At 40.7% G+C, this 18,282-nt stretch overlaps 1 protein-coding gene across 6 annotated transcripts in view; it reads left to right on the top strand.

The window, feature by feature from the left end:
• RNF214 (ring finger protein 214) overlaps positions 1–18,282 on the top strand; it is a 59,856-nt gene that overhangs the window by 17,694 nt on the left and 23,880 nt on the right. The gene's annotated exons all lie outside the window — the stretch shown is intronic.

The following is an 18,282-nucleotide window of genomic DNA, read 5'->3' as shown; positions in this document are numbered from 1 at the left end:
CTCCTTGCTTCTCTCTCTCTCTCTCTCTCTCTCTCTCGCTCAAAGAAAAAAAAAAGATTTCAGAAATTCAGTAATACCTTTAAATAATAGCAGATAATTATAATTGTTGGGTCCCAAGTTTGATCAAGATTTCGGTATGCATCTAACACCTGTTTTACTTGCTTTATAACCTGATGTTTTAAAAGGTCAGGCTAGAAGAATACTTTTGATTCTATTTATGCTGTTCAGTACCAAAAGTAAATTTCAAACAGCATCGTGAGCTGATTAGAAGGAATTATTTAGTTGATCTGTGTCCTCTTCTGGGTACTGTAGCAAGAGTAAGGTGGGCATAGAATTCAATCAGATTTTCAGTTTTTCAAGTTTTTTTTTTAAAATTTATTCATTTTAGAGAGGAGAGAGAGTTAGAATGAGAGAGAGAGAGAGAGAAAGAAAGGGGGGAGGAGCAGGAAGCATCAACTCCCAAATGTGCCTTGACCAGGCAAGCCCAGGGTTTTGAACCGGTGACCTCAGTGTTCCAGGTCAACGCTTTATCCACTGCGCCACCACAGGTCAGGCTTTTCAAGTTTCTTAATCTGAGCTGTTTGTAAATCAAAATAGCTGTGATACTGTAATGATTTTATTTGTTCTACTAAAACACATTTTTATTTATCAAGAGAGTCTTGGCTTGGTAATGTGTGAAAGAGCTAAGTGGAAAGTAGCAAGTTCATTTGCTGAATCATTTTCCAAGTATGGAAGATGATAATTGTGAAAGATCATGAGGAGGAATGTTTGGAAGAGGGCCTGAAGACCAGTCAGTTCTGTTGAGAATCTAGTGATGATGATTAGAAAATGGATAAGTTATCCATGATGATCTGTATGCTAGCAATTATGAAGAGTGTACTAGAAGCAGGACACTACTGGGCTTTTTTTAAGATGATAAACTTTTTTAAATTTCTTTTTTTATTGATTTTTAGAGTGTGTAGGTGGGGGAGAGAGTGAGAGAAGGAGGGGGCTTCAACTCAGTAGTTGCTTTCCCTATATGCCTTGACCAGGCAAGCCCAGAGTTTGGAACCGGCAACCTCATTGTTCCAGGTTGACACTTTACCTACTGCGCCACCACAGGCCAGGCTGTACTAGTTCTTGTTATCAATCAAAACAGCTACCACTTCCACCCAACAACATGGCCTCTGTTATTGTCTCCATATCTTTGTGGGGTAGGGTTGAAGCACAGATAGGTACATGTCATCAGCTTAGCAGCAGATATCCTAAAGAGCAGAAGTTGGGAAGGTAAGTATATAAGTTTATTCTAAGCTCCATGAAAGATCTTCTGATGTGTGCTCCATGTGCTCTACATATCTCCATCTTCTTTACCATCTGGTTGGATAGCTACAAATGGTGATTGATACTTGTTGTATTGATTGATACTTGTAGTATTGAGGATCCAATCAGATTTTTTTTATGTATGTCATGCTTTCTTTTATTCTTTCTGTTAAATTTGGGGTCCATTTTTCCAGAAGTAGGAGAAGTCTTTTATGTGTATCTTTGTTCTAGCAGTGGTATAGGTTTTGGCACAAAGGTTTTGGTCATTATCTTATATGCTCAGGCTGATGCAACAGAGTGCCATAGACTGGGTGGCTTAAACAACAGAAATTCACCTCACAGGTCTAGAGCAGGGGTTGGGAACCTATGGCTTACGAGCCAGATGTGGCTCTTTTTTTTTTGTATTTTTCTGAAGCTTGAAACGGGGAGGCAGTCAGGCAGACTCCCGCATGCGCCCGACCGGGATCCACCTGGCACGCCCACCAGGGGGCGATGCTCTGCCCATCCGGGGCATCGCTCTGTTGTGACCAGAGCTACACTAGTGCCTGAGGCAGAGGCCACAGAGCCATCCCCAGCGCCGGGGCCATCTTTGCTCCAATGGAGCCTTGGCTGCGGGAGGGGAAGAGAGAGACAGAGAGGAAGGAGAGGGAGAGGGGTGGAGAAACAGATGGGCGCTTCTCCTATGTGCCCTGGCCGGGAATCAAACCTGGGACTTCCACATGCCAGGCTGACGCTCTACCACTGAGCCAACCGGCCAGGGCCCAGATGTGGCTCTTTTGATGGCCGCGTCTGGCTCGCAGACAAATCTTTAATAAAAAAAATAATAACGTTAAAAATATAAAACATTCTCGGCTTTGGCCAGTTGGCTTAGTGGTAGAGCATCGGCCTGGCATTCAGGAGTCCCAGGTTTGATTCCCGGCCAGGGCACACAGGAGAAGCGCCCATCTGCTTCTCCACCCCTCCCCCTCTCCTTCCTCTCTGTCACTTCTTCCCCTCCCACAGCCAAGGCTCCATTGGAGCAAAGTTGGCCCGGGCGCTGAGGATGGCTCTGTGGCCTCTGCCTCAGGCACTAGAATGACTCTGGTTGCGGCAGAGTGACGCCCCAGATGGGCAGAGCATCGCCCCCTGGTGGGCATGCCGGGTGGATCCTGGTCGGGCGCATGCGGGAGTCTGTCTGACTGCCTCCCCGTTTCTAGCTTCAGAAAAATACTAAATAAATAAATAAATAAATAAATAAAACATTCTCATGTATTACAATCCATTTCCTACTGCTCATGTTCATGGTTGTGGGTGGCTGGAGCCAATCAAAGCTGCCCTCCGGGATAACACCAAATTTTTATTGGATAATGCATAATGTACATGGGTTGTTGTATGGCTGTCACAGAATTACATTTTAAAATATGTGGCGTTCATGGCTCTCTCAGCCAAAAAGGTTCCCGACCCCTGGTCTAGAGGCTTAAAGTCCAAGATCAACATGCTAGTAGGGTTGGGTTCTGGTGAGAACTCTCTACTGGGGTTGCAGATACAACTTCCTCTAATTGTGTCCTCACATGGTCTTTTCTCTGCATGCTGCACACACCTTGTGTCTTTCTCCTTCCTCTATGTACCCAGTTCTATTGGATAAGAACCCCATCTTAATGACATCATTTAACTTTAATTACCTTCCTTTTTTTTTTTTTTTTTTACAGGGACAGAGAGAGAGAGGGATAGATAGGGACAGACAGGCAGGAACGGAGAGAAATGAGAAGCATCAATCATTAGTTTTTTGTTGTGACACCTTAGTTGTTCATTGATTACTTTCTCATATGTGCCTTGACTGTGGGCCTTTAGGAGACCGAGTAACCCCTTGTTTGAGCCAGCGACCTTAGGTCCAAGCTGGTGAGCTTTGCTCAAACCAGATGAGTTCACACTCAAGCTGGCGACCTCGGGGTCTCGAACCTGTGTCCTTCCACAGCCTAGTCCGACACTTTATCCACTGCACCACTGCCTGGTCAGGCTAATTACCTTCTTAAACACCCTGTCTCCAAGTACAGTCACATTGAGGGGTTAGGGCTTCAACATATGAATGGTAGGGGGGAGCAGAGATCAGTCCATAATGGACATATTGCTATTCATAGCTCTTTCATTCATTTAGTCAACCTTTATTGAATATCTACTATGAGCCAGACAATATGAGGTGGAGAAGAAAAAGCTCCTTAAGGAGCTTATTGTTTAGTAAAGGAGATAGGTAAAGAAATAGATAATTACACAATCTCATAATGGTGCTGTGACAACATTTAGAAGAAGCATGTCACCCAGACTGGGTAGGACTTTCCAGAGGAAATGCTTCCAAAATTGAGTCCTAAAAGTAAGGGGAAACAGGACCACCAAGTGCAGTGTGTAATTCTTGGTTTAGTCCTGGATTAATTAAACTATAATAGACATTTTGTAATAATTGGGAAAATTTGAATATATGCTACATATTGGGTAATACTGTCATTGCCATTTTGAATGTGATTATGGTATTTGTGATGATGTAGATGGTTCTTGCTAAAGTTTTAGGGGTTAAGTTTCAAATGTCTAATTTTTAGGTGGTTAAGAGAGAAAGTAAATGTGGCAAAAAATTGTAACAACTGGTGAATCTAAATGAAGGGCATATATGTTCATGGTACTATTTTGTTAATTTTTCCTTTGGTTTGAAACTTTCAAAGAAGTTACAGTGGTGGGAATTAGCCAGGCAAAGAACAGGGAGTAAGACATTGCAGGCAGGGGCCCCACAGGACGAATAGCAACTGAGATGTGAGGTGGGGAGGAATGAGGCTAGCAAGGTAATCAGAAGGCAGATCACAAAAGATAATGCATTAGGGAGTTTGGGTGTTTTCCTGATAGTGAGGGAGACTGAAGGATATTAAGGAAGGAGGGGTAACAAAGGATGAGATTTGCATTTTAGATTGATGACTTTGACAGATGGAAAATGGTCTTCAACTGTTGGTCCATGGACCAGTGTTGGTCGGCCAGAATTTTGTGCTCGTCTGTAAGAGTTAACCACCCTGCTGTTGTATGCGGTTGAAAAACTCTGGTGAGGACCCTTTAGGAGACTGATCTAGGAGGAGCCAAGTTAGAATAATGGTGGCCAGAACTTAAATGCTGAGTGGGGAGGCAGGAATTGAACATGTTTGTAAGACATTGGGGTACACTGGTAGGTGGACAGGGAAAAGTTAGAGTAACTACATATTTCTGGCTTAGAAAATTGGGGTTCTTTTGGAAAAAGGAGTTCTATAAAATCCATTTCGCTCACCTTAAATTTTACCACGTTTGTGAAATCTTCCTCACATTTCTTCTTGAAACAATTTTTTTCTCTTCAGGACACCTATATGGCTCTATTCTCATTTAGTGCTTATTTTTATGTTGTACTCTAAATTTTTTTCCACCTATGTATTCTTTGCTGGCCATTTATGTTATAAAGGCTGGGCTTTCTCTCTGTATGTATGAATTAAAAAAATTTTATTTTATACTCTTATGTTCTTTTACAGCATAGTTTAGCACTATGTATTTGATAATTACTTGACAAGTATTTGTTGAATCATTAGATAGGAATTAAGAGAATTTCACATTGGTATTATATAAGCTAAATTTACTTAATAGAATTCTGCTAAGTTCTTTGTACTATTTAGAGGTAATCACTATGACATTCTGAATTGACCAAAGAAACCCGCAAAACACAAATATTCAGGTTAGTCATATATTTGATTCCCCCCCCACACACACCTGGCTTCTTTGTCATGGATATTTTCTTGCCTTTGTGAGGACACTTTCTAGCTGCTGGCTTCATCTGTCCAGATTATTGCTGGCCTGGAAAGGTGAGGCTTCTCTGCAGTGCTCTTCCAGGACTTCTTCAGCTCCTGCCTTTAAGAGGGACTCACCGAGCATGGCAGCAAATAGAGCTCTTCCAGAATAAAAGATGGTGAACTTGCAGTTTAAAGGACATCATCAATTGATTCATCATCGTTAGACCAAATAGCAGAAAAACTGCAATATCTAGCATGATTCTTTTTTTTTCAGCAAGAGAGACACAAGAGGGGAGAGAGATGAGAAGCGTCAACTCATAGTTGTGGCACTTTAGTTGTTCATTGATGGCTTTCTCATATGTGCCTTGGTTAGGGGCTCCAGCTGAGCCAGTGACCCGTTGCTCAAGCCAGTGACAATGGGGTCAGGTCTGTGATCTCCTGCTCAAGTTGGCGACCCTGCACTCAAGCTGGATGAGCCTGCACTCATGCCAGCGACCTCGGGGTTTCGAACTTGGGTCCACAACATCCCAGGTCGACGCTCTGTCCACTGTGCCACCACCTGGTCAGGCCATGATTCATTTTTTAAAATGTTCTGAGCTTGCCTGATGAACTCATATGATAGAACCATTGATAAGTAGCAGATCACAGGGATTATTGTTGGAAGCCTTTCTTTGGATGTGATATAAAAGTCTATGCTAAATTGAAATGGACAGGGTATGTGAGGATTGATTTTGGGAATTTCTCACCAAATGCTACTCACCAAATGCTAGTTTATTTAATTGGTATGCTTTTTAAGTCCTAATAGCTTGTCTAGCGATCAGTAAACCTAGTGAGTGTTTCTTAGATGCAGTAGCCGCAAGTCAGGCTATTGCAGCAGTCCCTATTGTGACCACAGCCTTTACTCCATCTAGCTTTGTCTCATTCCTAATAAATGTACACTTTGACCACATCAAGTCTTCTTTCTGGTTCACTGACTTCACTCTAATTTACACTAGTCTTTTAGATCCCTGGAATAATTATCTTTCACCTACCTAGATGCGAAAGGTTCATTACTTTAATTACTCCTGTACCATTACCTTCAATTCTGTGGGGCCTTGTTCCTTTCCATTTCTCTGCAGTCCTCCACTCCTGGGTGAAGTTAGCCACCTGACCTCTCTGTTCTTGTACCTCGGTTGCAGAACGCTGCTGGAGAAGATCCTACAACTGTGTCTTGGGCCAGAATAAATGAATGACTCCCAACATTACCTGGATGCTCAAGGCTCCCTCTTCCTCTGGGAGCTGAACCAAACTTTTACCTCTCCTTCTAAACTTCCTGTGTCCACTATTTCTCTCCTTAATCTTAGCAGATGACATTGTTTATATAGTTCACTGAAGAGGTAGAGGCCATTAAGTAAAACTTTTTAATTACCTCACAATCAGCAGATACATCCATCCTTTCTTCCTGTCTTTGTGTCTGAGTCAACTTTCTACCTATATGTGAATTTAATTCACTTTTGCTTCTACCATTTCTTCATAAGTGGCACTACCATTTCCTCCAGTGCTTAAGCAGAATAATGGAGGCATCCTAAATTTCGCTGTCTTAGCCCTTCTACCACATCTACTTTTACCAAGTTTTGTAGGTACTTAATGTTAATTATCCCTTTCTTTCCATTCACTCTGCTACGATCAGTTGAGGTTGTCATCAGTCTTAGATTACTAAAGTAGGCTACTAAACTTTGCCTCCCTTCACATTTATCTAATTTACTGTTACCATAGAAATCTTTCTAAAATATGATTCTAATAATGCCATTTCCTTGCTTAAAATCCTTCATAATTCTGTATAATTTTTAGAGAAAAGTTTAAACTCTTAACTTAGTTAAAAGGCCCTTAGTTACCTAGTCCCTTTTTATATCCCTAGCTATATTTTACCACTCCCCCAAACCACTCTTTTGGTTTCTATCTAATACCACATGCAGTTACTTGAATTCACTTAAAACTCGGCTGTATCATCTGCTCTACAAAGTGTGCCCTGATACTCCTTTCTACCCTGGTTCCCACACCTGACCATTTCACTTAGGTGACTCTCCTTCATAAATGTACCTCTGATAGTCTTTCCTATTTATTTAAATGCTTCCCTAATCATATAGTTAGCTTCTTGAGGGCAATTATTTTGACTATCTCTTGCTGTGTAAAAAAACCATTGTAGAAGTTAGTATTGTAAAATGAGTAATTTATTATAGCTCAAAATTCTTTGGGTTAACTGAGTCTGTGATGGGTCTGCTAGTTTCCTTTGGAGTTATTCCTGTCCTTGCAGTCAAGTGGTGGCTGGGCTGGGGCATGCACAGCATGCTCAGCTGGGACATGGGATGTCTAGGCCCTCCACACTCTCACCCTTCCTCACTCTCACCCCTCCTCTCTCTCACCAGTGTGGTCTCAAGGCTTTTTCTCTCCAGGTGGTCTTAGCAGAGAAGCCAGATCTTACCTGGTGGCTCAGAGCTCCCAGCAGTGCAAAAGTAGAAGTTTCCAGGCTTTTTTAAGGTGTAGACTTGACCCTGGCACAGTGATACTTCTGTGGCATTCTGTTGGTTGAAATGAGGCAGAGGGCTAGCTCAAACTTAGTGTTGGAGGGGACTACCAAGAATGTGAACACCAGGGGGCCTGATTCATTGGGAGGGGTCCATCTTGGCAGATTTGCCACCACAGCAAGTAGTACATCTTATTTGACTTTTTGTGCTTAGCATGTGTAAGTATCTTTTAGATGTGGGACATCATAGAAGTTATATAAATAGGGAACATAATTAGAGATGTTTTAGAAATATGCATGATGAATTATAGGGAAAGAGAGAGGCTGAAGTTTCAACCATTAGTTCTTACAGTAAAGTGAGTTTGAAAGGATCATTAAAGACTTGTTGTGGTGAATGAAGGGAATAAATGGCTTCAGGAAGAATTGGTGTCTAATTATTAGGACAGAGAAAGAAAATTTTAAAAATATTACTGTATTACCCTGCATGACTGCCACATGGATAGTAATTGGGAAGTAGAATTTTAGTTCTAAGTTTTGTGCTTAAAATAACAAATTTGATAGTATAAGATATAAAAGTTATAACACTTAGTAGGCAGTTGGAAACAGGAGACTTGAATATGGAAGAACTACTGTGTCTTGACTTGGCATTGACTGTATTGAGGTGATAGTTAAAACTATGGGAGTGAATTTTCTATGGGAAAAATTTAGGGTAGAGCTCAGGTCTGAATGAGGTACACCTACCGGGTACAGAAAGAGGAAGAGAAGGCAAAGGAATAATCACAGAAAGAAAGGGACACAGTTTTCAATAGTTGCATAGGGTTTCAAAAGAGAGATGTTTGATAGTGTCAGAAACTACTGAGAAGTGAACATGAGGACCATGTCTGAATAATGGCCATGACAATTATTGGGTATAACCAGTGGGATTGGTAGGCAGTGGAATTAAATTATCAGATTTATTTTACACCAATTTCTTTTGAAAAGTTTTAGACACTAGGAGAAGGTGGAAGTATTGTACATAAACATTTACAACCTAAATTTGATAATTAACATTCTGCTAGATTTGTTTTAAGTAATATCATTTCCTCCACCCACTCCTCTATTCACCTTTTTTTAAAATTTATTTTTATTTAATTTATTCATTTTTAGAGAAGAGAGAGAGACAGAGAGGAGAAAGAGACAGAGAGAGGGAGAAGGGGGGAGGAGCTGGAAGCATCAACTCCCATATGTGCCTTGACTAGGCAAGCCCAGGGTTTCGAACCGGCGACCTCAGCATTTCCAGGTCGACGCTTTATCCACTGCGCCACCACAGGTCAGGCTATTCAACTTTTTTTTTATTTTATTTTTTTATGACAGAGAGTGACAGATAGTGACAGACAGGAAGGGAGATATGAGAAGTATCAATTCTTCATTGTGGAACCTTAGTTGTTTATTGATTGCTTTCTCATATGTGCCTTGACTGGGGGGCTACAGGAGAGCTAATGACCCCTTGCTCAAGCCAGCGACCTTGGGCTCAAGCTGGTGAGCCTTGATCTAACCAGATGAGCCCACGCTCAAGCCAGCAACTTCAGGATTTCGAACCTGGGTCCTCTACATCCCAGTCCGATGCTCTACCTACTGAACCACTGCCTGGTCACACTCTATTCACCTTTAAATCTATATGTATGTATATTATTAATTAGAATTTAATGTTATTTGCAGTAATAAAATATATACTTCGTTAAATACATAAATCATAAGCGTGCCATTGAATGAGTTTTGATAAATGTAGTACCAGTATAAATCAAACTCCATAAAGATATAGGGAATACTCCCCTCAAATTGAATGGTTTTCTTCTGCACATTTCCCAGTCTCTATCCCACCTCTCCCAAATGCAGCCACTCTTCTGTTTCACCCTAGATGAACTCTGCTTGTTCTAGAACATCACATCAGTGAAATCATACAATATGTACTCTTTTATGTGGTACTTCTTTCATTCAACTTTTTGATTGCTTTTGATACCCATTCAGTTTATCTCTTTACTGTCAAGTAGTGTTCCTTTTGTTAATATACTACAGTCTATTTAGCCATTCTTTTGTTGATGGGCATATAGCAGTTTCCAAATTTTTATTATTATGAATAAAGCTGCTAGGAACATTCAAGTGCAAGTCTTTCTGTGATATACTTTTATTTCTCCCAGAAAAGTTCCTAGGAGTAGAATTGCTGGATTGTAGAGTAGATGTAGTAGATTTAGTTCTATAAGAAACGGTGAGGTACATTTCCAAAGTGGATATGCCATCTTACATTCTACCTACAATGTATGAAATATGAGAGTTCTGGTTGTTTCCTATCCTTGCTATTCAAGTGGTTGTGTAATGGTATTTCATTGTGGTTTTAATTTGCATTTCCCTAATGACTAATGATATTGATCACTTTTTCCATGTGTTTGGTGGCCATTCATATATCGTCTTTGTGAAGTGCCTAGTCAAGTGTTCATTTTGGTTGAGGTTTTGACTTTTTATTGTGTAGTGAGAAGTTCTTTACACATTCCAAATATACATCCCTTGTCAGTTATATGTTCTGTGAAATTTTTCTCCTGTTCTCTGACTTTATCATTTTTTTTTTTTTTTACAGGGACAGAGAGAGAGTCAGAGAGAGGGATAGATAGGGACAGACAGACAGGAACGGAGAGAGAGAAGCATCAATCATCAGTTTTTCTTTTTTTTTAGGTTTTTTTTTTTTAATTATAATTTTATTTTTTTAATGGGGCGACATCAATAAATCAGGTTACATATATTCAAAGATCAACAAGTCCAGGTTATCTTGTCTTTCAATTATGTTGCATACCCATCACCCAAAGTCAGATTGTCCTCTGTCACCTTCTATCTAGTTTTCTTTGTGCCCCTCCCCCTCCCCCTTTCCCTCTCCCTTTCCCCCCTCCCCCCGTAACCACCACACTCTTATCAATGTCTCTTAGTTTCACTTTTATGTCCCACCTACGTATGGAATAATGCAGTTCCTGTTTTTTTCTGATTTACTTATTTCACTTCGTATAATGTTATCAAGATCCCACCATTTTGCTGTAAATGATCCGATGTCATCATTTCTTATGGCTGAGTAGTATTCCATAGTGTATATGTGCCACATCTTCTTTATCCAGTCGTCTATTGACGGGGTTTTTGGTTGTTTCCATGTCCTGGCCACTGTGAACAATGCTGCAATGATCATGGGGCTGCATGTGTCTTTACGTATCAATGTTTCTGAGTTTTGGGGGTATAATCATCAGTTTTTCGTTGCGACACCTTAGTTGTTCATTGATTGCTTTCTCATATGTGCCTTGACTGGGGGCCTTCAGCAGACCGAGTGACTCCTTGTTGGAGCCAGCGACCTTGGGCCCAAGCTGGTGAGCTTTGCTCAAACCAGATGAGCCCGTGCTCAAGCTGGCGACCTCGGGGTCTTGAACCTGGGTCTTTCCTCATCCCAGTCTGACGCTCTATCCACTGCACCACCGCCTGGTCAGGCTGACTTTATCATTTTTAATTGTATCTTTTGATGGACAGAATTTTTTTTTTTTTTTTTTTTTTTCATTTTTCTGAAGCTGGAAACAGGGAGAGACAGTCAGACAGACTCCTGCATGCGCCCGACCGGGATCCACCCGGCACGCCCACCATGGGGCGACGCTCTGCCCACCAGGGGGCGATGCTCTGCCCATCCTGGGCGTCGCCATGTTGCGACCAGAGCCACTCTAGCGCCTGAGGCAGAGGCCACAGAGCCATCCCCAGTGCCCGGGCCATCTTTGCTCCAATGGAGCCTTGGCTGCGGGAGGGGAAGAGAGAGACAGAGAGGAAAGCGCGGTGGAGGGGTGGAGAAGCAAATGGGCGCTTCTCCTGTGTGCCCTGTCCAGGAATCGAACCCGGGTCCTCCGCATGCTAGGCCGACGCTCTACCGCTGAGCCAACCGGCCAGGGCGATGGACAGAATTTTTAATTTCAATGATGTGTAATATATCAGGTTTTCTTTTAAGTTATTGCATTCTTTGTCCTGTCTATGAAACTTTTGCTTACTCCAAGTGGCAAAGATGTTCTGAATTTTCTTTTCTAAATTTTTTATTTTTTAAAAGATTTTATTTATTGATTTTAGAGAGAGAAAGAGAGAAAGGGGGGAGGAGCAGGAAGCATCAACTCACAGTAGTTGTTTCCCATATGTGCCTGGGCAAGCCTGCGGTTTTGAACTGGTGACTTCAGCATTCCAAGCTGTTCTCCTATGTTTTTTTGTGGGGGCTTTATCATTTTAGTTTTTATCTTTTTGTCTAAGATCCATCTCACAATTTTTCTGTATGGTGGTATGGGTCCGGGCTCATTTTTTTCTATGTGAATGTCCAGTTGTTTCAGCACTGTTTCTTTCTTTCTTCCCTGTTTTTTTTTTTTTTTTTTTTGAAGAGAGAGAGAGACAGGAAGGGAGAGAGATGAGAAGTATCAACTCATAGGTGTGTCAATTTAGTTGTTCATTGATTGCTTTCTCATAGGTGCCTTGACCAGGGGGCTCCCGACAAGCCAGTGACCCCTTGCTCAAGTCAGCGACCATGGGATCATGTCAATAGTCCCATGCTGAAGCCAGATAAGCCTGTACTGAAACCCATTACCTCAGGGTTTCAAACCTGGGAGCTCAGCATTGCAGGTCTATGCTTTACCCACTGAACCACCACCTGTCAGGCCAGCACTGTTTCTTGGAAAGACTTTCCTTTCCCCATTGTATTTCTTGACACCTTTGTCAAAAACCAAATAACAGTAGGCCCTGGCCGGTTGGCTCAGTGGTAGAGCGTCAGCCTGGCGTGCAGGAGTCCCGGGTTCGATTCCCGGCCAGGGCACACAGGAGAAGCGCCCATCTGCTTCTCCACCCCTCCCCCTCTCCTTCCTCTCTGTCTCTCTCTTCCCTTCCCACAGCCAAGGCTCCATTGGAGCAAAGTTGGCCTGGGCGCTGAATATGGCTCCATGGCTTCTGCCTCAGGCGCTAGAATGGCTCTGGTTACAACAGAGCAATGCCCCAGATGGGCAGAGCATCACCCCATGGTGGGTATGCCGGGTGGATCCTGGTCGGGCGCATGAGGGAGTCTGTCTGACTGCCTCCCCGTTTCCAACTTCAGAAAAATACAAAAAAAAACCCCAAAAACCAAATAACAGTATGAGTCATTTGTAGAGTGGGCCTATTTCTGGGTACTACTTTGTTGCATTGATTGTTTTGTCTATCCTTTTTTTTTTTTCTTGTGGCAGAGACAGAGAGAGTCAGAGAGAGAGAGACAGATAGGGACAGACAGACAGGAAAGGAGAGAGATGAGAAACATCAATTCTTCGTTGCGGTTCCTTTGTTGTTCATTGATTGATTTCTCATATGTGGCTTGCGCATGGGGCTACAGCAGACTGAGTGACCCCTTGCTTGAGCCAGTGACCTTGGGCTCAAGCTGGTGAGCCTTGCTCAAACCCAATGAGCTCACGCTCAAGCTGGCAACCTCGGGGTTCCAAACCTGGGTCCTCTGCGTCCCAGTCCGACACTCTATCCATTGCGCCACTGTCTGGTCAGGCATAGTTTTGTCTATCTTTATGCCAAATCATGCCATCATGATTGTTGTAGTTTTATAGTAAGTCATGAAGTCAAATAATGCAAGGTTTTCTACTTTTATTTTTCAAGATTGCTTTGGAATATATATATATATATATATATATGTTTGAATTTCTATATATTTGCATTTCAATATATATTTGCATACTTTTTTTTAGAAGCAGCTTGTCCCTTTGTTTTGTGACAGAGACAGAGAGAAAGATAGATAGGGACAGACAGGAAGAAGAGAGATAAGAAAGCATCAATTCTTCATTACAACTTCTTAGCCTTTTGTTTCTTGTAAATATTGTTGCATTGCGCAGGACCTCCAGTATAGTGTCAAATAGAAGTGGTAGAGTAGACATCCTTTTCTTGTTCCTGTTCTTAGGGAAAATGTTTAATACTTTACCATTAAGTTTGATGATAGCTATAGGACTTTTGTAGGTGCTCTTTATCATATTGAGGAAGTTCTCTTTTATTTCTAGTTTACTGAGAGTTCTTAACACGAATGGGTGCTTAATTTTGTAAAATGTTGTTTTCTGCATCTATTAAAATTATCAAATGATTTTTCTCTTTGATTTTGTTATCATGGCGAATTGCATTGATTTATTTTCAAATGTTAAATTTTTACTTATTTTGGGATAAAACCTAACCTGGACAAGATATATTGTTTTTATATGTTTCTGGATTTGTCTTGCTAATATTTTTTAAAGATTCTTGTATCTATATTTATGGAAGCATTTTGTTGTGTATTTTTCTGATTTTTAATTATTTTTATTTATTTATTCATTTTAGAGAAGAGAGACAGACAGAGGGGGGGGGGTAGAAAGAAGTGGGGAGGAGCAGGAAGCATCAACTCCCATATGTGCCTTGACCAGGCAAGCCCAGGGTTTTGAACCGTTGACCTCAGCGTTCCAGGTCAACGCTTTTTCCACTGCGCCACCACAGGTCAGGCTTTTTCTGATTAAAAAAAAAATCAACTATATCTCTTGCTGAGGGGATGATGTTAATATCTTTATGATTATAGATTTTTCTCTTTCCTTTCTTTAAAACAATTAATAAACTTTTGTATTTATTTAACTTTTTGAGTAGTACAAACGTTCATATATGTCCTTGTGCCTCCTGACCATCCAGAGTATAATTGTATCAAAAATTTTTATTTTAAAAATGTGTAAGGCAACATTAAAAAAAAAACAGCCTGACCAGGCAGTGGCACAGTGTATAGAGTGTCAGACTGGGATGTGGAGGACTCAGGTTTGAGACCCCGAGGTCGCCAGCTTGAGCGCAGCCTCATCTGGTTTGAGCAGAGCACACCAGCTTGGACCCAAGGTCACTGGCTCGAGCAAGGGGTTATTCGGTCTGCTGTAGCCCCACGGTCAAGGCACATATGAGAAAGCGATCAATGAACAGCTAAGGTGTCGCAGCGAAAAACTGATTGATGCTTCTCATCTTTTTCTGTTCCTGTCTGTCCCTATCTATTCCTCTCTCTGACTCTCTGTCTCTGTAAATAAAAAAATAAATAAATAAAAGACAAATATATATTCTTCTTGTTTCCATAAATTGGTTATCAAACAAACATGATTTTAAGTTAATAAAACTGTAACTGTAACTAATTTCATTTTTTGAAAACTCACTCCCGGGGGTCAGCAAGCATGAAAAAAACTCACTACTCGAACTAATGACTATAGAAAAATTTTATAAGAAGAGTATCTGACCTTCTTTCTCTATATGTCAAACACATGCACATACACTATTGCATTAGTATTTTACAATAGAGAAAAGTGAATGAGAAAAATTTTAGCCTAAGACATGAATCTTTTGGTTATTTTTACCAGGTTTCATATTTAAATCTCTTTAACTTGCACTAATAAAATTAGTGAATAACAGAGTTAGATAGGATTTTACAGACTTTTTTTTTTTTTTACATAGAGTAGGAGAGAGGGATAGATAGAGACAGACAGGAACGGAGAGAGATGAGAAGCATCAATCATTAGTTTTTCTTTGTGACACCTTAGTTGTTTATTGATTGCTTTCTCAGCACTCAGCAGACTGAGTAACCCCTTGCTTGAGCCAATAACCTTGGTGGTGAGCTTTGCTCAAACCGGATGAGCCCCCACTCAAGCTGGCAACCTCGGGGTCTCAAACCTGGGTCCTTTGCATCCCAGTCCGACGCTCTATCCACTGCGTCACCGCCTGGTCAGGCGGATTTTACAGACTTTGAAAAATAAATTTCCCCTTTTTTAATTGAATTTATTGGGATGACATTGTTTAATAAAATTATAAGATGATACAAATCATCTGTATATTCTATTTTGTGTTCACCACCCCAAGTCAAGTCTTCTTATCACAATTTATTGCCCCATATCCTCTTTAACTTCACCCCTCCTTTTTTTTCCCTCTGGTAATCATCATACTATTGTCTGAGTCTTTTTTTTTTTAATTTTTATTTTACAGGGACAGAGAGAGAAATAGATAGATAGGGACAGACAGGAACGAAGAGAGATGAGAAGTATCAATCATCAGTTTTTCGTTGCGACACCTTAGTTGTTCATTGATTGTTTTCTCATATGTGCTTGACCGCGGGCCTTCAGCAGACGGAGTAACCCCTTGCTCAAGCCAGTGACCTTGGGTCCAAGCTGGTGAGCTTTTTGCTCAAACTAGATGAGCCCGCACTGAAGCTGGCAACCTCGGGGTCTCAAACTTGGGTCCTCCGCATCCCAGTCCGACGCTCTATCCACTGCGCCACCACCTAGTCAGGCTGAGTCTTTTTTTTCTTTATCCCTTTACATTTTTCACCCAGTCCTACAAACCCCTTCCCCTCTGACAGCTGTCAGTCTGTTCTCTATGAGTATGGATCTGTTGTGTAAGTTATTTTGTTCATTAGATTTCACATATGAGTGAAACCTATGATACTTGTCTTTCTCTGACTGATTTATTTCACTTAGCATACTGCTTATCAGGTCCATCCATGTTGTTGCAAAGGGTAAGAGGGAAGATTTTCTTCTTTTTTATAGCTGAGTAGTATTCCATTGTGTAAATGTACCACAGCTTTTTTATTCACTCATCCACTGATGGGCACTTGGGCTGCTTTCAAATTTTGGCTATTGTAAATAATGCTGCAGTGACCATAGGGTGCATATATTCTTTCAAATTAGTGTTTTGGATTTCTTTCACTATATTCCCAGGAATGGAATGACTGGCTCATAAGGCTTCCATTCTTAATTTTTTGAAGTAACTCTAGACTGCTTTCCACAGTGGCTGCACCAATCTGCATTCCTACCAGCAGTGCATGAGGGTTCCTTTTCTCCACACTCTTGCCAACACTTTTTTGTTGATTTATTGGTGATAGCCATTCTGACAGTTGTGAGGTGATATTGTGATTTTTATTTTTATTTCTCTGATAGTCATGTTGAGCATCTTTTCATATGTCTGTTGGCCTTTTGGAGAACCATCTATTTGAGTCCTTTGCCCAGTTTTTAATTGGATTGTTTGGGGGTTTTTGGTGTTGAGTTTTATAAGTTTTGGGTTTTTTTTTTAATTCAGTGAGAGGACGGGAGGCAGAGAGACTCCTGCATGCACCCCGACCAGGATCCACCTGGCAAGCCCACTAGGGGGCGATGCTCTGCCCAGTCATTGCTCCGTTGCTCAGGAACTGAACTCTTCTTAGCACCTGAGGTGGAGGCAATAGAGCCATCCTTAGCACCTGAGGGCCAGCTTGCTCCAATTGAGCCATGGCTGCAGGAGGGGAAGAGAGAGGGACAGAGAGAGAGAAGTGAGAGGGGGAGGGGTGGAGAAGCATGGGAGAAGCAGATGTCACCTTTCCTGTGTATACTCACAGGGAATCAAACCCAGGACATTCACATGCCCAGCCAACTCTACTACTGAGACAACTGGCCAGGGCTAAGTTTTATAAGTTCTTTATAAATTTTGGATATTAATCCCTTATCAGATGTATGATTGACGATATGTTCTCTAATGGGTTGTCTTCATTTTGTTGGTGTGTTTCCTTTGCTGTGCAAAAACGTTGTAGTTTCATGTTGTTCCATTTGTTTATTTTTCTTTTGTTTCCCTTGCCCAAGGAAATGTATCAGAAAAATATTGCTATGAGAAATGTTTGAGATTTTATTGCCTGTGTTTTCTTCTAGGACTTTTATGGTTTTGAGTCTAACATTTAAATCTTTAATCCAGTTTGAGTTTATTTATGTGTATAGTGCAAGAAGGTGGTCTAGTTTCAGTTTTTTGTATATGTCTGTCTAATTTTCCCTACACCATTTATTGAGTATACTATCTTTACCACATTGTATGTTTTTGCCTCCTTTGTCAAAAATATTGACAAAGGAGTCAAAAATTGATTATAAAAGCGTGGGTTTATTTCTGGGTTCTTTTTTCTGTTCTGTTAATTTGTATGTGTCTGTTTTTTTGCCAGCATCATGCTGTTTTGGTTACTATGGCCTTGTAGTACAGTTTAATATTGGGTAGCATTATTCCTCCAACTTTGTTCTTATTTTTCAAGCTAGCTGTTGCTATTCAGGATCTTTTGTGGTTCCATAAAAGTTTTTGGGATATTTGTTTTAGTTTTGTGAAATATGCCATTGGTATCTTGACAGGAATTCCTTTGAACCTAGAGATTGTTTTGGTTAGTATGGACGTTTTAAATGTTAATTCTTTTTGTCCATGAACATGGTATATTCTTCAACATATTTGTATCTTCTTTAATTTTCTTCTTCAGTGTCTTATAATTTTCTGAGTACAGGTCTTTTATATCCTTGGTTAAATTTATTCCTAGATATTTTATTCTTTTTGAAGCAATTGTTAATAGGATAGTTTATTATTGATGTATAAAATTGCAACTGATTTCTGGATATTTATTTTGTATCTTGCTGTTTTACTGGATTCATTTATCCGTCCTAGTAGTTTTTTTTGTGGAATCTTTAGGGTTCTCCATTTATACATTGTCATGTCATCTGCAAATAATGACAGTTTTGGTTCTTTCTTTCCAATTTATATGTCTTTTATTTCTTATCCAATTGCTGTGGCTAGGACTTTCAGTACTACATTGAATAAGAGTGGTGAAAGCGGACATACTTCTCTTGTTCTGATCTTGAGGGAAATGCTTGTAGTTTTTGCCCGTTGAGTATGGTG

This window comes from Saccopteryx leptura, chromosome 1 (genome assembly GCF_036850995.1).
Source record: "Saccopteryx leptura isolate mSacLep1 chromosome 1, mSacLep1_pri_phased_curated, whole genome shotgun sequence".
Taxonomy (NCBI): Eukaryota; Metazoa; Chordata; class Mammalia; order Chiroptera; family Emballonuridae; genus Saccopteryx; species Saccopteryx leptura.
The sequence above is the reverse complement of the archived record's forward strand: the minus strand, read 5'-3'. Positions and strand labels throughout refer to the sequence as shown.